The sequence below is a fragment of the Palaemon carinicauda genome, chromosome 3 (assembly GCF_036898095.1).
Source record: "Palaemon carinicauda isolate YSFRI2023 chromosome 3, ASM3689809v2, whole genome shotgun sequence".
NCBI lineage: Eukaryota > Metazoa > Arthropoda > Malacostraca > Decapoda > Palaemonidae > Palaemon > Palaemon carinicauda.
In genome coordinates this window covers 47,865,546-47,890,923 of record NC_090727.1, presented here as the reverse complement: position 1 = coordinate 47,890,923, position 25,378 = coordinate 47,865,546, and the positions used below count along the sequence as shown (strand labels likewise).

The window sequence follows — 25,378 nt, the reverse complement described above, 5'->3', positions numbered from 1 at the left end:
ATTTGGCGGTAGACCTCACGCTATAGTAGCACCAGTCTTTTTATAGTTTATATATGACATATCTGTTTTGACGTTGTTACTGTTTTTATAATGATTTATTCTTACTTCGCATCATTTATTTATTTCCTTATTTCCTTTCCTCACTGGGCTATTTTTCGTTGTTGGAGCTCTTGGGCTTACAGCATCTTGCTTTTCCAACTAGGGTTGTAGCCAAGTACGTCTTTGTTAAATCATGATTGTGTTTCTAGCCGACACAAGCAGTCTTGCAGGAGTTGCTTAACTTGTTCATTTATTATTATTATTATTATTATTATTATTATTATTATTATTATTATTATTATTATTATTATTATTGTTACATATGTTAATAACCATGGCTTTTCCTAAAGTAATGCATAAATCTATTTAACCAGCTACTGTGAATAGCTTGTCAGGTAGTTGGGCCAATACATGATCTTTACTTTACTTTCCATTTACTTTACGGTCTGTTTTCGTGGCCCTACAAAGTCAGTTTATCGTATACATATTCTAAGGTATTTTGCATAACACACAATTTAATGTCAAATGCTTTTCTTTCTTTAAACATGGCCACGATTTAGGTTTCGTATTTTTCCTGCAACTTTTAATATGTTGGTAACAACCGTAAGAAGTTAGGACGAATTTCTTGAGTAATTCTGATATGAGAAAATATATTTAGGAAAGCATTCATTGGTATGATTTATTTCCTATTAAGCCCTAATTAGTAATCTCTTATCATTCACTAAACTCTTACTGTAATTAAAGAGTGGGGGATTTTCTTGTCGGTTTTTCGACCAGTCAGGCAAAAGTGGTATTCTAAATATTTGTACTTTGTTGTCTGTGAAGTTTGAAAGAAAATCAGTTTTTGATATGAAAATAGGAAGCCTTATCTTCGTTTCATATAAAGGAAATAAGTTAATTCTGTTTTACATTTATCAATTTTCAATAACTTAAATAAGAAATAAGTATTTTTATTTTGACAATTCTGGCAGCAATATTCTGTTGATGATTGCTTGAAACGTCAATACTGTCTGACCATTTGTAGACTAAAACTTTATTCGAAGGCGCGAAAATTTATATGTAACTTGTTTCGATTTTTGTCAATGTTTGTGGTTGTGGCAAGATGAGAGAGTTTAGTAATAAAAAAAAAGTATCTTGATATAAAAGCATTTTCTGTGTAAAGAAATGTTTTGTTTTAACTGATCTAGAATAACCAACAACAAAAATATTTGACCTGTCTCAAGGTGGTTATAATGGACAAGTGCTGCTGTTGAGTTTTAACCCTGAAAAGACTTTTTTTAGATGTTATAACCGTTATAAATGTTACGTACAAATTTGACAGTGTACAAATACTGGGGTACGTAATGAATCCAATGTTCGCATTTGGCAATGCGGTACAAAACTAATAGAAAAGTGTTATCTGAGTATTGTTGAATCACATATTTGTGTTCATAGGTTATGTTGGCGATCTCAGATGTGTGTTGCTCATCCTGCAATAATCGTTTTATCTAGAATATATTCACTAATTGACTTTGTTTATAACAATGCTTTTGCTTGTGGTCCAGTGTGTGGTCTAGCCCGTGCTGATGATTGTAAATGCCCTCTTGTTTACTTCGGCCAATAAGTGAATTTTCAATACTTTTTCGTTTTGGTTTTGAAACTGAGGTACGATTTAGCTTTTATATATATTCCTGTTTTATGTTCATTGGAATATTTACTATTTATTTTCATATGTTGGTTGCAGATTCGTAGTAGGTTAGCCAGAGTTTATTAACGAATTCAGATGGGTTTTCACCTGGGTATTAGGTGGACATCTATAGACTACACCAGGTAAAATTGAGGCCACACTATGACCGTTAATTGGAATTCCTAATCTTAGATAACAAAATCCATACCCCAGTTGAGTAATTATTCCATTAACATCGAATTGAAAGTAAGCAAGGCGAGTTTTTTTTTTTCTAAATTAATTGTTAAATCTCGATTTTTGCTCTTTCATATCTTAAACGCAAAATGTCTTGAAGTACATCATCCTCATCAACATCTCCTACACCTGTTGACGCAAAAGGCCTCGGTTAAATTTCACCAGTCGTCTCTCTCTTCTCTTTTCATCACCTCTGACTTCACTCTTCATATTCCTCACCCATGTAGGCTTGGGCCTTCTAACTCATCTAGTGCCTTGTGGAGCCCAGCTGAACGTTTGGTAAACTAATCTCTCTTGGGAAGATTATGATGAGGGTTAGATGGAGAGGGTTTGGGCATGCTCTTCAAATGCATCAGGGAAATATAATTTGCCTTATACCTTCATTAAGAAGAGTTCATTTGTAGTAACACTGTTTATTGATTCAAATCATTAAGGGACAAAAGATCAGAGTTAACACGCACACACACACAAACAGGGTGTAAAACATAACCACCTTCCTACTTCGTTGACGGAGGGTAATAAACAATACCTTTACCTTTCTGACACAATAATGGTTGTTCTTTGTAATGGTCTTGTTTTATCTTTATGTCCACAATTCAGACATCCAGTGACCACTATCTGCTTAGTGATCCCCTACCCCTTAGTGACCTCTTACCTCTTAGTAACCTCCTACCTCTTAGTGACCTCTTACCTATTAGTGACCTCTTACCTCTTAGTGACCTCTTACCTCTTAGTAACCTCCTACCCCTTAGTGACCTCTTACCTCTTAGTAACCTCCTACCTCTTAATAACCTCCAACCTCTTAGTGACCTCCTACCCCTTAGTGACCTCTTACCTCTTAGTAACCTGCTACCTCTTAGTAACCTCCTACCTCTTAGTGACGTCCTACCTCTTAGTGACGTCCTACCCCTTAGTAACCTCCTACCTCTTAGCAACCTCCTACCTCTTAGTGACCTCTTACCTCTTAGTGACCTCTTACCTCTTAGTGACCTCCTACCTCTTAGTGACCTCCTACCTCTAGTGACCTCCTACCTCTTAGTGACCTCCTACCTCTTAGTAACCGCCTACCTCTTAGTGACCTCCTACCTCTTAGTGACGTCCTACCCCTTCGCAACCTCCTACCTCTTAGTGACGTCCTACACCTTAGTAACCTCCTACCTCTTAGTGACCTCCTACCTCTTAGTGACGTCCTACCCCTTAGTAACCTCCTACCTCTTAGTGACGTCCTACCCCTTAGTAACCTCCTACCTCTTAGTGACCTCCTACCTCTTAGTGACGTCCTACCCCTTAGTAACCTCCTACCTCTTAGTGACGTCCTACCCCTTAGTAACCTCCTACCTCTTAGTGACCTCCCACCTCTTAGTGACGTCCTACCCCTTAGTAACCTCCTACCTCCTAATAACCTCCAACCTTTTAGTGATGTCCTACCCCTTAGTGACCTCTTACCTCTCAGTAACCTCCTACCTCTTAGTGACCTCTTACCTCTTAGTGACCTCTTACCTCTTAGTGATGTCCTACCCCTTAGTAACCTCCTACCCCTTAGTGACCTCCTACCTCTTAGTGACGTCCTACCGTTAGTGACATCTTACCTCTTAGTAACCTCCTACCTCTTAGTGACCTCCTACCTCTTAGTGACCTCCTACTTCTTAGTGACCTCCTACCTCTTAGTGACGTCCTACCCCTTAGTGACCTCTTACCTCTTAGTAACCTCCTAATAACCTCCAACCTCTTAGTGATGTCCTACCCCTTAGTGACCTCCTACCTCTTAGTAACCTCCTACCTCTTAGTGACCTCTTACCTCTTAGTGACGTCCTACCTCTTAGTGATGTCCTACCCCTTAGTGACCTCCTACCTCTTAGTGACCTCCTACCTCTTAGTGACCTCTTACCTCTTAGTGACCTCTTACCTCTTAGTGATGTCCTACCCCTTAGTAACCTCCTACCTCTTAATAACCTCCAACCTCTTAGTGACCTCCTACCCCTTAGTGACCTCTTACCTCTTAGTAACCTGCTACCTCTTAGTAACCTCCTACCTCTTAGTGACGTCCTACCTCTTAGTGACGTCCTACCCCTTAGTAACCTCCTACCTCTTAGCAACCTCCTACCTCTTAGTGACCTCTTACCTCTTAGTGACCTCCTACCTCTTAGTGACCTCCTACCTCTAGTGACCTCCTACCTCTTAGTGACCTCCTACCTCTTAGTGACCTCCTACCTCTTAGTGACGTCCTACCCCTTCGTAACCTCCTACCTCTTAGTGACGTCCTACCCCTTAGTAACCTCCTACCTCTTAGTGACCTCCTACCTCTTAGTGACGTCCTACCCCTTAGTAACCTCCTACCTCTTAGTGACGTCCTACCCCTTAGTAACCTCCTACCTCTTAGTGACCTCCTACCTCTTAGTGACGTCCTACCCCTTAGTAACCTCCTACCTCTTAGTGACGTCCTACCCCTTAGTAACCTCCTACCTCTTAGTGACCTCCCACCTCTGTGACGTCCTACCCCTTAGTAACCTCCTACCTCCTAATAACCTCCAACCTTTTAGTGATGTCCTACCCCTTAGTGACCTCTTACCTCTCAGTAACCTCCTACTTCTTAGTGACCTCTTACCTCTTAGTGATGTCCTACCCCTTAGTAACCTCCTACCCCTTAGTGACCTCCTACCTCTTAGTGACGTCCTACCGTTAGTGACATCTTACCTCTTAGTAACCTCCTACCTCTTAGTAACCTCCTACCTCTTAGTGACCTCCTACCTCTTAGTGACCTCCTACTTCTTAGTGACCTCCTACCTCTTAGTGACGTCCTACCCCTTAGTGACCTCTTACCTCTTAGTAACCTCCTAATAACCTCCAACCTCTTAGTGATGTCCTACCCCTTAGTGACCTCCTACCTCTTAGTAACCTCCTACCTCTTAGTGACCTCTTACCTCTTAGTGACGTCCTACCTCTTAGTGACGTCCTACCCCTTAGTAACCTCCTACCCCTTAGTGACCTCCTACCTCTTAGTGACCTCCTACCCCTTAGTAACCTCCTACCCCTTAGTGACCTCCTACCTCTTAGTGACCTCCTACCTCTTAGTGACGTCCTACCCCTTAGTGACCTCTTACCTCTTAGTAACCTCCTACCTCTTAGTGACCTACCTCTTAGTGACCTCCTACCTCTTAGTGACCTCCTACCTCTGTGACCTCCTACCCCTTAGTGACCTCTTACCTCTTAATAACCTCCTACCTCCTAATAACCTCCAACCTCTTAGTGACGTCCTACCCCTTAGTGACCTCTTACCTCTTAGTAACCTCCAACCTCTTAGTGATGTCCTACCCCTTAGTGACCTCCTACCTCTTAGTAACCTTCTACCTCTTAGTAACCTCTTACCTCTTAGTGATCTCTTACCTCTTAGTGACGTCCTACCCCTTAGTAACCTCCTACCCCTTAGTGACCTCATACCTCTTAGTGAACTCCTACCTCTTAGTGACCTCTTACCTCTTAGTGACCTCCTACCTCTTAGTAACCTCCTACCTCTTAGTAACCGCCTACCTCTTAGTGACCTACCTCTTAGTGACCTCCTACCTCTCAGTGACCTCCTACCTCTTAGTGACGTCCTACCCCTTAGTGACCTCTTACCTCTTAGTGACCTCCTACCTCTTAGTGATGTCCTACCCCTTAGTGACCTCTTACCTTTTAGTGACCACCTACCTCTTATTGATGTCCTACCCCTTAGTGACCTCTTACCTCTTAGTGACGGCCTACCCTTTAGTAACCTCCTACCCCTTAGTGACCTCCTACCTCTTAGTGACCTCCTACCTCTTAGTGATGTCCTACTCCTTAGTGATCTCCTACCTCTTAGTGATGTCCTACTCCTTAGTGACCTCTTACCTCTTAGTAACCTCCTACCTCTTAGTGACCTCTTACCTCTTAGTAACCTCCTACCTCCTAGTGACCTACCTCTTAGTAACCTCTTACCTCTTAGTGACCTCCTACCTATTAGTGACCTCCTACCTATTAGTGACCTCTTACTTCTTAGTGACCTACCTCTTAGTGACGTCCTACCCCTTAGTGACCTCCGACCTCTTAGTGACCTCTTACCTCTTAGTGACCTCTTACCTCTTAGTGACCTCTTACCTCTTAGTGACGTCCTACCCCTTAGTAACCTCCTACCCCTTAGTGACCTCCTACTTCTTAGTGACCTCCTACCTCTTAGTGACGTCCTACCCCTTAGTGACCTCTTACCTCTTAGTAACCTCCTACCTCTTAGTGACCTACCTCTTAGTGACCTCCTACCTCTTAGTGACCTCTTACCTCTTAGTGACGTCCTACCCCTTAGTGACCTCTTGCCTCTTAATAACCTCCTACCTCCTAATAACCTCCTACCTCCGAATAACCTCCAACCTCTTAGTGATGTCCTACCCCTTAGTGACCTCTTACCTCTTAGTAACCTCCAACCTCTTAGTGATGTCCTACCCCTTAGTGACCTCCTACCTCTTAGTGACCTCTTACCTCTTAGTGACCTCTTACCTCTTAGTGACGTCCTACCCCTTAGTAACCTCCTACCTCTTAGTGACCTCCTACCTCTTAGTAACCGCCTACCTCTTAGTGACCTCTTACCTCTTAGTGACCTCTTACCTCTTAGTGACGTCCTACCCCTTAGTAACCTCCTACCTCTTAGTGACCTACCTCTTAGTGACCTACCTCTTAGTGACCTCCTACCTCTTAGTGACGTCCTACCCCTTAGTGACCTCTTACCTCTTAGTAACCTCCTACCTCTTAGTGACCTACCTCTTAGTGACCTCCTACCTCTTAGTGACCTCTTACCTCTTAGTGACGTCCTACCCCTTAGTGACCTCTTGCCTCTTAATAACCTCCTACCTCCTAATAACCTCCTACCTCCGAATAACCTCCAACCTCTTAGTGATGTCCTACCCCTTAGTGACCTCTTACCTCTTAGTAACCTCCAACCTCTTAGTGATGTCCTACCCCTTAGTGACCTCCTACCTCTTAGTGACCTCTTACCTCTTAGTGACCTCTTACCTCTTAGTGACGTCCTACCCCTTAGTAACCTCCTACCTCTTAGTGACCTCCTACCTCTTAGTAACCGCCTACCTCTTAGTGACCTCCTACCTCTTAGTGACGTCCTACCCCTTAGTGACCTCTTACCTCTTAGTGACCTCCTACCTCTTAGTGATGTCCTACCCCTTAGTGACCTCTTACCTCTTAGTAACCTCCTACTTCTTAGTGATGTCCTACCCCTTAGTGACCTCTTACCTCTTAGTAACCTCCTACCTCCTAATAACCTCCAACCTCTTAGTGATGTCCTACCCCTTAGTGACCTCTTACTTCTTAGCAACCTCCTACCTCTTAGTGACCTCTTACCTCTTAGTTACCTCTTAACTCTTAGTGATGTCCTACCCCTTAGTAACCTCCTACCCCTTAGTGACCTCCTACCTCTTAGTGACCTCCTACCTCTTAGTGACGTCCTACCCCTTAGTGACCTCTTACCTCTTAGTAACCTCCTACCTCTTAGTGACCTACCTCTTAGTGACCTCTTACCTCTTAGTGACCTCCTACCTCTTAGTGACCTCCTACCTCTTAGTGACCTCCTACCTCTTAGTGATGTCCTACCCCTTAGTGACCTCTTACCTCTTAGTGACCTCTTACCTCCTAGTGACGTCCTACCCCTTAGTAACCTCCTACCTCTTAGTGACCTCCAACCTCTTAGTGACCTCCTACCTCTTAGTGACGTCCTATTCCGTAGAGACCTCTTACCTCTTAGTAACCTCCTACCTCTTAGTGACCTCTTACCTCTTAGTAACCTCCTACCTCTTAGTGACCTCTTACCTCTCAGTAACCTCCTACCTCTTAGTGACCTCCTACCTCTTAGTGACCTCTTACCTCTTAGTGACCTCTTACCTCTTAGTAACCTCCTACCTCTTAGTGACGTCCTACCCCTCATGGACCTCTTGCCTCTTAATAACCTCCTACCTCTTAATAACCTCCTACCTCGTAGTAACCTCCTACCTCGTAGTAACCTCCTACCTCTTAGTGACCTCTTACCTCTTAGTAACCTCCTACCTCTTAGTAACATCCTACCTCTTAGTGATGTCCTACCCCTCAGGGACCTCTTACCTCTTAATAACCTCCTACCTCTTAATAACCTCCTACCTCTTAATAACCTCCTACCTCCTAGTGACCTCTTACCTCGTAGTGACCACCTACCTCTTAGTAACATCCTACCTCTTAGTGACGTCCTACCCCTTAGTGACCTCCTACCTCTTAGTAACCTCTTACCTCTTAGTGATCTCCTACCTCTTAGTGACCTCCTACCTCTTAGTAACCTCTTACCCCTTAGTGACCTCTTACCTCTTAGTAACCTCCTACCTCTTAGTAACCTCCTACCTCCTAGTGACCTCTTACCTCTTATTAACCTCCTACTTCTTAGTGACCTCTTACCTCTTAGTAACCTCCTACCTCTTAGTAACTTTCTACCTCTTAGTGACCTCTTACCTCTTAGTAACCTCCTACCTCTTAGTAACCTCCTACCTCTTAGTGACCTCTTACCTCTTAGTAACCTCCTACATCTTAGTAACCTCCTACCTCTTAGTGACCTCCTACCTCTTAGTAACCTCGTACCTCTTAGTGACCTCCTACCTCTTAGTGACGTCCTACCGTTAGTGACATCTTACCTCTTAGTAACCTCCTACCTCTTAGTAACCTCCTACCTCTTAGTGACCTCCTACCTCTTAGTGACCTCCTACTTCTTAGTGACCTCCTACCTCTTAGTGACGTCCTACCCCTTAGTGACCTCTTACCTCTTAGTAACCTCCTAATAACCTCCAACCTCTTAGTGATGTCCTACCCCTTAGTGACCTCCTACCTCTTAGTAACCTCCTACCTCTTAGTGACCTCTTACCTCTTAGTGACGTCCTACCTCTTAGTGACGTCCTACCCCTTAGTAACCTCCTACCCCTTAGTGACCTCCTACCTCTTAGTGACCTCCTACCCCTTAGTAACCTCCTACCCCTTAGTGACCTCCTACCTCTTAGTGACCTCCTACCTCTTAGTGACGTCCTACCCCTTAGTGACCTCTTACCTCTTAGTAACCTCCTACCTCTTAGTGACCTACCTCTTAGTGACCTCCTACCTCTTAGTGACCTCCTACCTCTGTGACCTCCTACCCCTTAGTGACCTCTTACCTCTTAATAACCTCCTACCTCCTAATAACCTCCAACCTCTTAGTGACGTCCTACCCTTTAGTGACCTCTTACCTCTTAGTAACCTCCAACCTCTTAGTGATGTCCTACCCCTTAGTGACCTCCTACCTCTTAGTAACCTTCTACCTCTTAGTAACCTCTTACCTCTTAGTGATCTCTTACCTCTTAGTGACGTCCTACCCCTTAGTAACCTCCTACCCCTTAGTGACCTCATACCTCTTAGTGAACTCCTACCTCTTAGTGACCTCTTACCTCTTAGTGACCTCCTACCTCTTAGTAACCTCCTACCTCTTAGTAACCGCCTACCTCTTAGTGACCTACCTCTTAGTGACCTCCTACCTCTCAGTGACCTCCTACCTCTTAGTGACGTCCTACCCCTTAGTGACCTCTTACCTCTTAGTGACCTCCTACCTCTTAGTGATGTCCTACCCCTTAGTGACCTCTTACCTTTTAGTGACCACCTACCTCTTATTGATGTCCTACCCCTTAGTGACCTCTTACCTCTTAGTGACGGCCTACCCTTTAGTAACCTCCTACCCCTTAGTGACCTCCTACCTCTTAGTGACCTCCTACCTCTTAGTGATGTCCTACTCCTTAGTGATCTCCTACCTCTTAGTGATGTCCTACTCCTTAGTGACCTCTTACCTCTTAGTAACCTCCTACCTCTTAGTGACCTCTTACCTCTTAGTAACCTCCTACCTCCTAGTGACCTACCTCTTAGTAACCTCTTACCTCTTAGTGACCTCCTACCTATTAGTGACCTCCTACCTATTAGTGACCTCTTACTTCTTAGTGACCTACCTCTTAGTGACGTCCTACCCCTTAGTGACCTCCGACCTCTTAGTGACCTCTTACCTCTTAGTGACCTCTTACCTCTTAGTGACGTCCTACCCCTTAGTAACCTCCTACCCCTTAGTGACCTCCTACTTCTTAGTGACCTCCTACCTCTTAGTGACGTCCTACCCCTTAGTGACCTCTTACCTCTTAGTAACCTCCTACCTCTTAGTGACCTACCTCTTAGTGACCTCCTACCTCTTAGTGACCTCTTACCTCTTAGTGACGTCCTACCCCTTAGTGACCTCTTGCCTCTTAATAACCTCCTACCTCCTAATAACCTCCTACCTCCGAATAACCTCCAACCTCTTAGTGATGTCCTACCCCTTAGTGACCTCTTACCTCTTAGTAACCTCCAACCTCTTAGTGATGTCCTACCCCTTAGTGACCTCCTACCTCTTAGTGACCTCTTACCTCTTAGTGACCTCTTACCTCTTAGTGACGTCCTACCCCTTAGTAACCTCCTACCTCTTAGTGACCTCCTACCTCTTAGTAACCGCCTACCTCTTAGTGACCTCTTACCTCTTAGTGACCTCTTACCTCTTAGTGACGTCCTACCCCTTAGTAACCTCCTACCTCTTAGTGACCTACCTCTTAGTGACCTCCTACCTCTTAGTGACGTCCTACCCCTTAGTGACCTCTTACCTCTTAGTAACCTCCTACCTCTTAGTGACCTACCTCTTAGTGACCTCCTACCTCTTAGTGACCTCTTACCTCTTAGTGACGTCCTACCCCTTAGTGACCTCTTGCCTCTTAATAACCTCCTACCTCCTAATAACCTCCTACCTCCGAATAACCTCCAACCTCTTAGTGATGTCCTACCCCTTAGTGACCTCTTACCTCTTAGTAACCTCCAACCTCTTAGTGATGTCCTACCCCTTAGTGACCTCCTACCTCTTAGTGACCTCTTACCTCTTAGTGACCTCTTACCTCTTAGTGACGTCCTACCCCTTAGTAACCTCCTACCTCTTAGTGACCTCCTACCTCTTAGTAACCGCCTACCTCTTAGTGACCTCCTACCTCTTAGTGACGTCCTACCCCTTAGTGACCTCTTACCTCTTAGTGACCTCCTACCTCTTAGTGATGTCCTACCCCTTAGTGACCTCTTACCTCTTAGTAACCTCCTACTTCTTAGTGATGTCCTACCCCTTAGTGACCTCTTACCTCTTAGTAACCTCCTACCTCCTAATAACCTCCAACCTCTTAGTGATGTCCTACCCCTTAGTGACCTCTTACTTCTTAGCAACCTCCTACCTCTTAGTGACCTCTTACCTCTTAGTTACCTCTTAACTCTTAGTGATGTCCTACCCCTTAGTAACCTCCTACCCCTTAGTGACCTCCTACCTCTTAGTGACCTCCTACCTCTTAGTGACGTCCTACCCCTTAGTGACCTCTTACCTCTTAGTAACCTCCTACCTCTTAGTGACCTACCTCTTAGTGACCTCTTACCTCTTAGTGACCTCCTACCTCTTAGTGACCTCCTACCTCTTAGTGACCTCCTACCTCTTAGTGATGTCCTACCCCTTAGTGACCTCTTACCTCTTAGTGACCTCTTACCTCCTAGTGACGTCCTACCCCTTAGTAACCTCCTACCTCTTAGTGACCTCCAACCTCTTAGTGACCTCCTACCTCTTAGTGACGTCCTATTCCGTAGAGACCTCTTACCTCTTAGTAACCTCCTACCTCTTAGTGACCTCTTACCTCTTAGTAACCTCCTACCTCTTAGTGACCTCTTACCTCTCAGTAACCTCCTACCTCTTAGTGACCTCCTACCTCTTAGTGACCTCTTACCTCTTAGTGACCTCTTACCTCTTAGTAACCTCCTACCTCTTAGTGACGTCCTACCCCTCATGGACCTCTTGCCTCTTAATAACCTCCTACCTCTTAATAACCTCCTACCTCGTAGTAACCTCCTACCTCGTAGTAACCTCCTACCTCTTAGTGACCTCTTACCTCTTAGTAACCTCCTACCTCTTAGTAACATCCTACCTCTTAGTGATGTCCTACCCCTCAGGGACCTCTTACCTCTTAATAACCTCCTACCTCTTAATAACCTCCTACCTCTTAATAACCTCCTACCTCCTAGTGACCTCTTACCTCGTAGTGACCACCTACCTCTTAGTAACATCCTACCTCTTAGTGACGTCCTACCCCTTAGTGACCTCCTACCTCTTAGTAACCTCTTACCTCTTAGTGATCTCCTACCTCTTAGTGACCTCCTACCTCTTAGTAACCTCTTACCCCTTAGTGACCTCTTACCTCTTAGTAACCTCCTACCTCTTAGTAACCTCCTACCTCCTAGTGACCTCTTACCTCTTATTAACCTCCTACTTCTTAGTGACCTCTTACCTCTTAGTAACCTCCTACCTCTTAGTAACTTTCTACCTCTTAGTGACCTCTTACCTCTTAGTAACCTCCTACCTCTTAGTAACCTCCTACCTCTTAGTGACCTCTTACCTCTTAGTAACCTCCTACATCTTAGTAACCTCCTACCTCTTAGTGACCTCCTACCTCTTAGTAACCTCGTACCTCTTAGTGACCTCTTACCTCTTAGGGACCTCCTACCTCTTAGTAACCTCTTAGTGACGTCCTACCCCTTAGGGACCTCTTACCTCTTAATAACCTCCTACCTCTTAATAACCTCCTACCTCTTAGTGACCTCCTACCTCGTAGTAACCTCCTACCTCTTAGTAACCTCCTACCTCTTAGTGATGTCCTACCTCTTAGTGACCTCCTACCTCTTAGTAACCTCTTACCTTTAAGTGATCTCCTACCTCTTAGTGACCTCCTACCTCTTAGTAACCTCTTACCTTTAAGTGATCTCCTACCTCTTAGTGACCTCCTACCTCTTAGTAACCTCTTACCTCTTAGTGACCTATTACCTCTTAGTAACCTTCTACCTCTTAGTAACCTCCTACCTCTTAGTGACCTCTTACCTCTTAGTAACCTCCTACTTCTTAGTGACCTCTTACCTCTTAGTAACCTCCTACTTCTTAGTAACCTCCTACCTCTTAGCAACCTCCTACCTCTTAGCAACCTCCTACCTCTTAGCAACCTCCTACCTCTTAGTAACCTACCTCTTAGTAACCTCTTACCTCTTAGTAACCTCCTACCTCTTAGGGACCTCTTACCTCTTAGTAACCTCCTACCTCTTAGGGACCTCTTACCTCTTAGTAACCTCCTACCTCTTAGTGACCTCCTACCTCTTAGTTACCTCCTAGCTCTTAGTGACGTCCTACCCCTCAGGGACCTCTTACCTCTTAATAACCTCCTACCTCTTAATAACCTCCTACCTCTTAATAACCTCCTACCTCCTAGTGACCTCTTACCTCGTAGTAACCTCCTACCTCTTAGTAACCTCCTACCCCTTAGTGACGTCCTACCCCTTAGTGACGTCCTACCCCTTAGTGACCTCCTACCTCTTAGTAACCTCTTACCTCTTAGTGATCTCCTACCTCTTAGTGATCTCCTACCTCTTAGTGACCTCCTACCTCTTAGTAACCTCTTACCCCTTAGTGACCTCTTATCCCTTAGTGACCTCTTACCTCTTAGTGACCTCCTACCTCTTAGTAACCTCCTACCTTTTAGTAACCTCTTACCTCTTATTAACCTCCTACTTCTTAGTGACCTCCTACTTCTTAGTGACCTCTTACCTCTTAGTAACCTCCTACCTCTTAGTAACCTTCTACCTCTTAGTAACCTCCTACCTCTTAGTAACCTCCTACCTCTTAGTGACCTCTTACCTCTTAGTAACTTCCTACCTCTTAGTGACCTCTTACCTCTTAGTGACCTCCTACCGCTTAGTAACCTCCTACCGCTTAGTAACCTCCTACCTCTTAGTAACCTCGTACCTCTTAGTGACCTCTTACCTCTTAGGGACCTCCCACCTCTTAGTAACCTCCTACCTCTTAGTGACCTCTTACCTCCTAGTAACCTCCTACTCTTAGTGAAAGAAGCACCCGGTTAATTATGTTCTTTATATCTTCCTCAAGATTTATTATAATTCATCGTGATCAACTTCATGGGATAACATTGAGTTTGAGAGAAAAGTATTGCACTAATATACTACTATGAGATTCAGGGCCTCTGTAACACGGTTTTTTGGACTTTGCTCCTTATCAATTCATCGGATGTAGCTGAAAGTTGACATATGTATATTTTACAACCACACACAAATTTTGTCAGCATTATCAATAACCTAAACCCGATAGTTTTAATTTTTATAGAGTAAAAATGATCTAGCCGACACCATGGCCAGTGATAACGAGCCAAGAGTCGAAAACATTCATTACGTAAGCAATGTAAACACCTTTTGACAAAATTTTGCCCCGCCCATCCACCAGACACCCATTCACCTTGTTCCATCGGCTCTGGAACCCATATCAGTCAAGAATGGCTAGCAGGATTTGGAATTGCCCCCGTGGTTGCAAAACTGCATTTGCCTTAAGACTTGCAACTTTATACAGTCAATAGAAAGCCCGCGGCCATATTTACTATAGCCTGAATAGGTAATCACTCAGTTTCTAGTTAAAATCCAATGTCTATGGTCTGATTTGTATTTAGCGTAACATGATTATAATACTTGTAATGTCATTCAGACTTTTGAACATTTCCATTAACTATTCACTATGCCACCAAGAGAGAGAGAGAGAGAGAGAGAGAGAGAGAGAGAGAGAGAGATTGTATGTAAACAGTCTTTATATAACTATTTTTGTTAAAATAAGAATTTCGTGCTAAACTCTCCATCAGACCAACGGATCATCCGATATATTTTTTTTTCTTATTCTTAGGCCGTACGACCGTGTTGGCTATGTTTTGGGCATGACTGCATTTTGTAAATAAATCATGAATAGTTTTAGGAGTTTTATTTGTACATCTAATGGGATTTTATAGAAGTAAAGTGAACATAATTCATTTATCCTTTAAAATAATTACTACATGTAGCAAAACAAATAGTAGTAAAGATGATAATGCAATGAAGGAATGATACCATACTTTATTTTTAGTTTCAACATCGGCAATAACATTCCCAGTTGCCATAATTTGTCAGCTTAATGAAATAACCTATCATCTAATGTTAAACTTAATTTCTGAGGAGGCCATGGCTTATTGCACAGTGAAAAAACATGACAAAGACTTTATGAATGACGGAACGATACATAAATGTGGGTGGGGTATCTGTGCTTGCGTAATAATACTACTGTAGCAGTAGTGCCGCAACAGTAGTATACATGAATTAAACGTTTAGGCCAACTGCTGGGATCCTTGAGGATCATTTAGCACTTCTGACAACTACTCAAGAAATGAGTTTTTATAGCCAGAATTTAAATTTGCTGATCCAACAAGGCCCATGATAGCCTTCAGTGTTATCCTGAATTATAACGAGGCCAAAGTGGGTGGAGCCTCATGAAGTCATCATTCTGACGATAATTATTGGTGAAGGTTTAAAGCCGAAATATGGTACCGGCTAATTTTTTTTTTTCAGTAAATAGGTAGGTAGGTAGATAGACAATAAATAAAAATTGCTTGACATTGGATATAGCAGTTATCAAATCAAGCTTGTCTACTACGTTTTTGAAAATTACCAACTATTCCCTGCACTTTGTCAATCTGATTGTGACCTATAAAGTAGACTGTAATTTCTTAGGAAACTTATTTTGGGAGTTAGACTAATAATCGAAGTGTTTTTGTATTTATTAACATATTTTGTTGGTTTATTCATTATGACAATTATCAGTGGAGAGGTTTCAGAGTTCATGCAGGTGTACTGCTTTGCTTTTATTTAAACTTTTATGTCATTGTTGGCAGAGGTATAGCCTTCGTTACGTATAGCCAATCATCGATCGAGAAAAAGGGAAGGAAGGCCGTCATAAGTTACGTAACGAATGCGTTCGAAACCTTTTCTCTGAGTAAGTTGGCCCGTCTTCAAAAATCGTCACTTTTACTATTATAAGTTCCAATTTTATTCAACCTACGTAATGCAGAATATAGTCAAAATTTATGTGTAGATATAATGTGCACTCTGAAGAAGCGTTACATTCATGAAATTCATAGATAAAAAATTATTGCGAAAAAACCGTGTTACAGAGGCCCTGAATCTCATAGTAGTTTTTACAAAAGCAATGAATAACCTCTTCATTGTTTCATTTTATGAATTAATATCATACTTTTAGCCTCTTATATATAAAAGCTTTATAATTTACCATGAATCTTGTCAAGTGTCGATTCATTATCTACCTGAATTAAATACGCGAATTTTACTAATTCATACATTTTAGTTTTAGATTAAATACTTCCCCGAAAATTTATTTTGATTTAAATACCTAAAAATCAGTTATTCGATTGCTTTAACTTACTCTAATGGTTGTTTACTTGTCCTGTACTACATGGAAACACCCCTGTTCATTGGAGGATCTACAAAGTTTGTTTGTCATCCATTCTCTAACACTAGTACGGGCAATTAAAATCTCGACTGTATCATCAGTGTCATTAATTAAGAAGTAAAATTTTGTATTTATAAAAGGCTTGCTCTTCGTTCCATGTCTTTGTGATAGTTTTGATAGACTAATAGTATGGATAAACAATAGGATTAGTATTGGGCCTAGTATACTCCCCTGTGATACCTCTCTGCTTAGAAGGTTTATATGATGAGCAAGAATTTCCAATTCGTACACAATAGCTTCTTTTAACTCCTAGAATCGTCACAGATAGTTTCATGTTATTGGAGCCAAGATGTACATTTACTGTAGGTTCTAGAGCCTTCTGATATGCAACCCCAAGATTATATAACAAGCTCCCACTAGATATCAGAAAGAATAAAGATATTAAGTGTTCCAAGAAGGAACTGAAGACTTTCTTGCTTTTTAAGGGTTTCGATGAAAGGGATTGGAAAATTACCGCGTAATATGCTCTCAAATACTAAAGGATATATACGACAAATTGATCTTGTAGGTCCTGTTATGAGTTATATTTGTGTGATAGGACCAGGAAAACAGCTTTCAAAGTAATCAGTCTTAGATATTAGAAAGCTTCCTCTTCATACTAATGTATCGTAATTCATGCACAACTACTATGTCAAAAGAAATACGTAGAATAAAATTAGGATGGCATATTTGTTCTCATCCATAATTTCCAGTAAATAATATCAAAATATACTGCTTATATTTATCTCTGTAGATTAATTATCTTTAAACTGGCTGCTTATCCAGCAATGTTTAAATCTTTCACGAATGGCTAACTAGTTGTTTAAGAATGCCATATTCTAGCACTTTTGGCCTGAAGGATATATTTGGAATAGATTTATATTTACTTAAAAGTCCTGATAATCGAGAGCACTTTTCAGAACAGGTGTGGCTACAGCTACTTTCTCACTTTTTGGATATTTATACTCGACAATAGTAGTATTTAGTATTCCTGCAATACTATAAAAGTATTCTACGCCAATTACTTTAGATATTACCATAATATAAATGAAACGATTTCATTTTTAGCCCCCTTGAAAATCCTAATGACTTCATCATTAAAGCTTTTATCCTATTTGTGGGTCTGGTTTTAACATCAGTCTGATTCTGAATGTCCGCCAAAGATCCAATTGTAATTTTTATTTTGCTTTTAAAAGCCTTTTTCTTTAACATTTCCCATAAGACCATTTCGAGAACTATGGAACGGCGGGGGACACTTGCCTTAGTTAGCTATCCTTTGAGGAATCTAGCCAATGAATCGTTTATGGATTTAGTCAGTCAATAAATGGCGAGATCTAGCCGAGGCCCTTTGCGTCAGTAAGTGTAGATGATGATGATGACGACATAGCTTATCAATAGCCGTTGCTGCTTCTTCCATCTATTTTGAATATGCCTCTAAGCACCCATAAGTTAGTTGAGTATGTTTGTGATTCGTATCTCATAGATACGATATCACAGGAATTTGTTTAAGCAAGATATTAGGTAATTTTTTTTACAAGCCCATCAAGAAATCTTACTTTTCCCCATGATATTTTCGAGTTTTTAGTCTATTTCAAAGAACTAAGTTTTTTAGTTGGATTTTGAGAAAAACTAATCAAGCTTGAAGTTATATTAGTCACTTGCACTATCTAGAAAAGCCAAGATTGCATGCAAGATATAAATGAAAAGATTCGACTATCCTTAGCGATCTATCGTTGGCTGTTTACATAGTTGCTTTGGTTTGGCTGAAGAATGTAGTCGTTAAATATGAGTTGATGATAGGTTTGTGAAGGTTGTATTAACACTTATTATATAATTCTCTCTCTCTCTCTCTCTCTCTCTCTCTCTCTCTCTCTCTCTCTCTCTCTCTCTCTCTCTCTCTCTCTCTCTCTCTCTCTCCTATTCTGTTACCTCATTAAGTGACCTCAACCAAACTCGATCGTTTGTCAATAATTCTCTCTCAAGATTTTCAGTATCTCAGTCAAACTAATCATGATATATCGTCTTTATATTAATCTTCATGAGTTCAAAATTACAAAATACGATTGTTAATACAGTTCTCACTTTCATAGGTGGTCGTTAGAGGTTAATGACATGGTTAATTAGATAGTTTTTTTTTACGGGCTGGCAATGCAAGAGCCTGTGGCCTACGTAAGGTGGGGGAATAATAGTTGAACAGAGAGAGAGAGAGAGAGAGAGAGAGAGAGAGAGAATGGTCCCTTCGAAAGCAAAATAATGCAAAATTTCATGATTTTGTCCTGGAAGTGAATCCAAAAAACAATTTGCAGTCCTCAAACCCCTACCCATATTCAACACTGAGAGAGAGAGAGAGAGAGAGAGAGAGAGAGAGAGAGAGGATGGTCCCTTCGAAAGCAAAATAATGCAAAATTTCATGATTTTGTCCTGGAAGTAAATCCAAAAAACATTTTGCAGTCCTCAAACCCCTACCCATATTCAACACTGAGAGAGAGAGAGAGAGAGAGAGAGAGAGAGAGGATGGTACCTTCGAAAGCAAAATAATGCAAAATTTCATGATTTTGTCCTGGAAGTAAATCCAAAAAACATTTTGCAGTCCTCAAACCCCTACCCATATTCAACATTGAGAGAGAGAGAGAGAGAGAGAGAGAGAGAGAGAGAGAGAGGATGGTCCCTTCGTAAGCAAAATAATGCAAAATTTCATGATTTTGTCCTGGAAGTAAATCCAAAAAACATTTAGCAGTCCTCAAACCCCTACCCATATTCAACAGAGAGAGAGAGAGAGAGAGAGAGAGAGAGAGAGAGGATGGTCCCTTCGAAAGCAAAATAATGCAAAATTTCATGATTTTGTCCTGGAAGTAAATCCAAAAAACATTTTGCAGTCCTCAGACCCCTACCCATATTCAACACTAAGAGAGAGAGAGAGAGAGAGAGAGAGAGAGAGAGAGAGGATGGTCCCTTCGAAAGCAAAATAATACAAAATTTCATGATTTTGTCCTGGAAGTAAATCCAAAAAACATTTTGCAGTCCCCAAACCCCTACCCATATTCAACACTAAGAGAGAGAGAGAGAGAGAGAGAGAGAGAGAGGGGATGGTCCCTTCGAAAGCAAAATAATGCAAAATTTCATGATTTTGTCCTGGAAGTGAATCCAAAAAACAATTTGCAGTCCTCAAACCCTTACCCATATTCAACACAGAGAGAGAGAGAGAGAGAGAGAGAGAGAGAGAGAGAGAGAGGATGGTCCCTTCGAAAGCAAAATAATGCAAAATTTCATGATTTTGTCCTGGAAGTAAATCCAAAAAACATTTTGCAGTCCTCAAACCCCTACCCATATTCAACACTAAGAGAGAGAGAGAGAGAGAGAGAGAGAGAGAGAGAGAGAGAGACAGACAGGATGGTCCCTTCGAAAGCAAAATAATGCAAAATTTCATGATTTTGTCCTGGAAGTAAATCCAAAAAACATTTTGCAGTCCTCAAACCCCTACCCATATTCAACACTAAGAGAGAGAGAGAGAGAGAGAGAGAGAGAGAGAGAGACAGGATGGTCCCTTCGAAAGCAAAATAATGCAAAATTTCATGATTTTGTCCTGGAAGTAAATCCAAAGAACATTTTGCAGTCCTCAAACCCCTACCCATATTCAACAGAGAGAGAGAGAGAGAGAGAGAGAGAGAGAGAGAGAGAGAATGGTCCCTTCGAAAGCAAAATAATGCAAAATTTCATGATATTGTCCTGGAAGTAAATCCAAAAAACATTTTGCAGTCCTCAAACCCCTACCCATATTCAACACTTAGAGAGAGAGAGAGAGAGAGAGAGAGAGAGAGAGGGAGAGGAATGTTAAATGTCCTTTATATTAGAGTTTGGAAGTAACGTTACAGAGGTATTTATGGATGTTGACCTGAATTTTAAACCTGTGTATTTATTACCAATCCTCCTCCATATATTCAGTATTAATGCCAATCACCCTCCCATGCTTGTTTTATTTTACCTTAATTACGTTTTTGTTCGTATTATTTCACATCTCCATTCCCAAAACATTTAAAATTTAATTCCATACTTTATGCTACTTATATTTCCATTTCAAGTCATTCATTGGTAGTTTGTTTTTTTAATCTATGAAGCAATTTTATATATATCAATATCTACGGATCTCCCAAAACTGAAGGAATATCTAAAATACTTAAGAATTGCTATTTATCTAAAACTTAATTATCATTAGTAACAACAACAACAACAACAACAATAATAATAATTTTGATTTGTTCATTTAAAACCTTCGTTCAAATTACACACTATAATAATTAATTTATCATAATAAATCATGAGATGATCTAGTCAATAATCATAGTAGGATAAGACCAATTAAGTCATATAATCTCGCATTGGGTTGAAAGGTCTGTAAATTGTAATTAGAAATGAGTTCTTATAGAATATACAATTGGTATTCGCCAAGGAGAAATATTTTGTTGATATAAGGTTAAGAGTGATATCGACTATATAGGTAAAGGTTAACAGAAATCTACTCTCTACAGGACCTTTACAGACATTTTATTTTATTTTGAAGATCTCAAAATAGATCATTTTAGAGGTGGAAGGTTGAAAGAAATGTTCTTTGAAGGTGAAATCTCAAAAGAAAAATAATGAAAAGTTAAGATTAAAGAATTTTGTTGTGGTTAACCAACCATGACCTATTATTATTATTATTATTATTATTATCATTATTATTATTATTATTATTATTACCCAAGCTACAACCCTAGTTGGGAAAGCAAGATGCACTATGCCCAAGGGCTCCAGTAGGGAAAAATAGCCTAGTGAGGAAAGGAATTAAGAAAATAAATAAACGATGAGATCAAATTAACAATAAAATCATTTTACAAACAGTAACAATGTCAAAACAGATATGTCCTATATAAACTATAAAAAGACTCATGTCAATCTGTTCAACATAAAAACATTAGCTGCGAGTTTGAACTTTTGAAGTTCTACTGATTCAACTACCCGATTAGGAAGATAATTCCACAACTTGGTCACAGCAGGAATAAAACCTCTAGAAAACTGTGTAGTATTGAGCCTCATGATGGAGAAGGCCTGGCTATTAGAATTAACTGCCTGCCTAGTATTACGAACAGGATATTAGGAACCTAAAACCTGGTTGCTGTTGTAGTAATAAATCAGTTATCAGTAATTTGAAGAAAAAACCTTAAAGTGATTTTCATTTGGAAAATGAGTTTCCATGAGCATTTGTTTTCCAGTTTTCATTTCTGATAATCATTTACTTACGAATTCTGTAACAAAGCTCTCTCTCTCTCTCTCTCTCTCTCTCTCTCTCTCTCTCTCTCTCTCTCTCTCTCTCTCTCTCTCTCTCTCTCTCTCTCTCTCTCTCTCTTTTTAATACTATAAATGTTATTTTATATGGATGGACTGAATACAATGATGGATAAATTTACTAGAGTATTAATTCATTTCCTTTTTCAGAAGTTGGACACGCAAGTCAAGAGGATAGAAATTGAGGTGTACAACAAACAGCAATAAAGATAATTAAATACGGGAGAATACAAAGAATTATATTCTTTAACAAATTAAAGATGCCTAGGTATTAGAAGTAATTTTTTTATATAATTTTTTCCTTATATTAAGCCTGTTTTCACATGTAACCATATGTAAAAAGAACGCAACTGTTCTACCTGTCCTTTCCCGTATAATGCTCAGTTTCTACCTACATTCCATATATCTCAACTTGAATCAAATGGGTTTGTAGTGTATTTAAAAAAAAATATGGGTTCAAAGAGCTTCCTCCATTTAGAAAATAGATCAGGGCAGACATACATTTTAAGAGGTGGGGAGCTCACCTATCTGTAATAATAATAATAATAATAATTAATATTGTTATTGTTCTTAATATTTGTTTTTTCCATGGTTCCTTTCCTCACTGGGCTATTTTCCCTGTTGGAGCCTTGGGCTTATAGCATCATGCTTTTCCAACCAGGGTTCTAGTCTAGAAAGTAATAATAATAATAATAAAAGGACATTTGTCTCACACTTAACCTGTATAACTTAATTCAGCCGATCACATCTGTGTCGGCTCCAAACAGATATAACTAATTAGGTGACTAATTATCTTACCCTCATTGATTGTGACCAACCGACAATTGGACCAAAAAGTCTCATTAAGATTGAGTTAATAAAATTAAGGAAATCTCGATAAAGAATGAAACTAAAGCACAATACCTGCAGACTTTTTGGAACGAACGGTCGTCAAAATCTTTAGCCCTGACGGCTTTAACTGTTTAACAGGTAACTGCTTGTCAATTAGAAAATTGACAGTTGGTCACGTGGTCCTCTATCCCTCCCCCACTAATGGTGGGGGGACATCCCTCCACCAACCGGTTATTGAGCCATTCTTTATTCACCTGTTGTCACAGAAGCACGTTTGTGCTTTCGCTCTAACACACTGATATAATTGAATTCTTTTTGGTTTTGTTAACGTCTACACCTTGGATTTGTCGTCTTCAAGTCATTTTGGATCCTTTGATGGTGTTAGTGATTTATGATTATGCCATCTGACTCTGAGACTCGACGCTCCTGCACTAATTGTTCGACTAGGATATGTAGAAAGTTTGCCTTTGATACTCATTCTCTTTGTCAGTCATATAGGGGTATTAAGTGTGACATTAATGTTACTTGTAACGAGTGTAGGGGTTGGTCTAAAGAAGACCGTAAGTTATATGTTAAGCATATGGATTCTTTAGCCAAGAAACGTAGTAGTTATAAGTCGAGTAAGACCACGAAGAGTGGCCTACCGGAGGACGAGATTAGGTCTTCTCCTTCCCAGGAGATTAGTTCAGCCTTAGGGGAGGGGGTAGATCCTCCGGAGGACAATGTCCCTGTAGGAGGGGTTAGTAGTTTTAGCTCCTCGGTAGATGTTGCCCGGTCCGTTTCTCCTGCTACAACGGTTACCGCCGAGTGTTCTAATGCTTTTATAAGTTGTCTTGGGAAAGTGCAAGCTATTTGGGAGGCTAAGTTCTCAAAGGTGAGAGAGGACATTTCCTCTTTAGTGAATTGCTTTAATGCTTTAAATGTCCCTGTATTGCCTTCCAGCTCTGCACCTGCCCTTGGTACGCCAGTCGCTGAGGCGAGCGGACACCGTGAGGTGATCCCCTCCCCAAAGCAGGGCAGGTCGCAGGTCCAGTTCGCCATCACCCCTGATGGGTGTATGAGCAACTTGGACGAAGAAACCCCATCGCTACTTCGTTCTCCCCATCGTCAGCGAGGGAGCACCCCGACACCGTCGCAAGCTCCTTTATCTTCAGACCGAGGGAGGTCAAGATTTCGTTCTCCTAATTGTCGACGAGGGAGCTCCCCTGCGCCTTCGCAGGACCATGAACCTTCAGACCCAGTGAAGTCTTCTCCGTGTTCCAGTCGCAGGAAATATTCTTCTAGAAACTCGTCTCGCAGTAGGAGGCATACCTCTCATCAGTCCAACTCAAGCATGTCTCCCGAGGGTAGATCCACATCGAGACCCTATCATAGAGACCTATCTCATCACTCTTCAAGCCGCACACCCGGACTTTCATCCCTCAGGTCCCTGAGGGACTCCAGTGTTTCCTCTGACCGAAGGTCCTGAAGCCAGTCTTCAAGGAGAAGCAACCGGAGTTGGTCCCATTAGTCCCCAGACCACCTTTCTCCTTATTCCAGGTCTCATTGGAAGGACCAGAGACCTAGCCGTTCATATGTGAGATCCCACCATAGATCTCTTTCCAACCATTCTCGTCGGTCCTTATCCAGTAGTACTGGGAGAAGTCTCTCCCCAAGCCATTCCCCTTCCAGGAGTAGACATCTTTCGTCTACCAGAAGCCCCAGATCTTCGCAACTTTCTCAGCCAAGGACCCGGCATGATCACAGGTCTCCTTCTACAGGTTCCTCACCCAATGATGGAGATGCAGAATTCTCCAGGAGACTTTGGGTAGCAGCGGAGAAATTTAGAATTTTTCAGGATGACGAGATGGATGACATCTCTTGAAACTTTGATCCCTAATTCCTTCAGGGAATTGATGAGTCTTTCCGAGAATGCATTCCCAGAGAGTGTTCGTCAAGTGAAGGAGGTTCCTGCTTCCTCTAAGCCCCCCCTGAATCGATTTGTTCAGGGTCTGGAGAAGCAGAAGTTTGACAGATTACCCAAATGGACCCCATCAGAACCCTTAGAATTAGCTCGCCAGGGAGTCAGGAAACGAGCAAAGGAAAGATGTCAGGCCGGACGAATTCCATACCCCACCATCGCTCTAGGCAAGACCAAGAGATACCTGCAGCTGGAAGAAGTCTTATGGTCCAGCTCCCACCCCTCTCAACCCCTCCTTTGAGGACGTGTTACCCTCACGAGTGAAGGGTGAACGTGCCTTGGTTGGTATCACTGTAGAAGAGTGCAAGAGACTGGAAGCCTCCATTAGAAGAGTACAGGAGATTGGGAACATGCTGGCCTGGCTGTGGTATGTTTTGACAGCTTTTCTGAAGGAACCTTCTTTCCTCACAACGCATCGACCTCTCTACCTACAGATAGCCAGGTCTATTGGGCACTGCCTTGAGGACCAGATGAAAGAGGCTACCTTCCACGAGGCTTACCTGACTGGTAAAAGAAGGGATCATTATCTCAGCAGAGCCCCTGCTTCTCTCTCCATACGTCATAAAGATCTACTAAGGGAGTCCCAGATGTTTGGACATCACCTTTTTGAACCTGCTATTCTGGAGGATGTTCTCTCTCGGGCCCAACTGTCTTCCAAGATGCGGAAGGAAGATATGTTAAATGACTTGTTAAAGAAATCACTTTCATTTAAGCCGCAACAGAAACAGCCCTACCCTCAGAGGGATTCGGGAAAACGCCCTATTCCTCAGCAAGGAGGTCGAGGAAATGATAATAGATATGGGAAGAAGCAGAAGTCCATAGTTGCTGCTTCATCAAACTTCCAAGCCAGGAAGCAGGACAAGAAGAAGGA

At 41.6% G+C, this 25,378-nt stretch overlaps 1 protein-coding gene across 1 annotated transcript in view; it reads left to right on the top strand.

The window, feature by feature from the left end:
* Positions 1 to 25,378, top strand: part of LOC137638276 (unconventional myosin-Vb-like) — a 74,297-nt gene that overhangs the window by 1,439 nt on the left and 47,480 nt on the right. Inside the window, exon 2 of the mRNA XM_068370345.1 lies at positions 21,867 to 21,984. The gene's annotated coding sequence lies outside the window, so the exon portion shown is untranslated. The remainder of the gene's footprint in view (positions 1 to 21,866; positions 21,985 to 25,378) is intronic.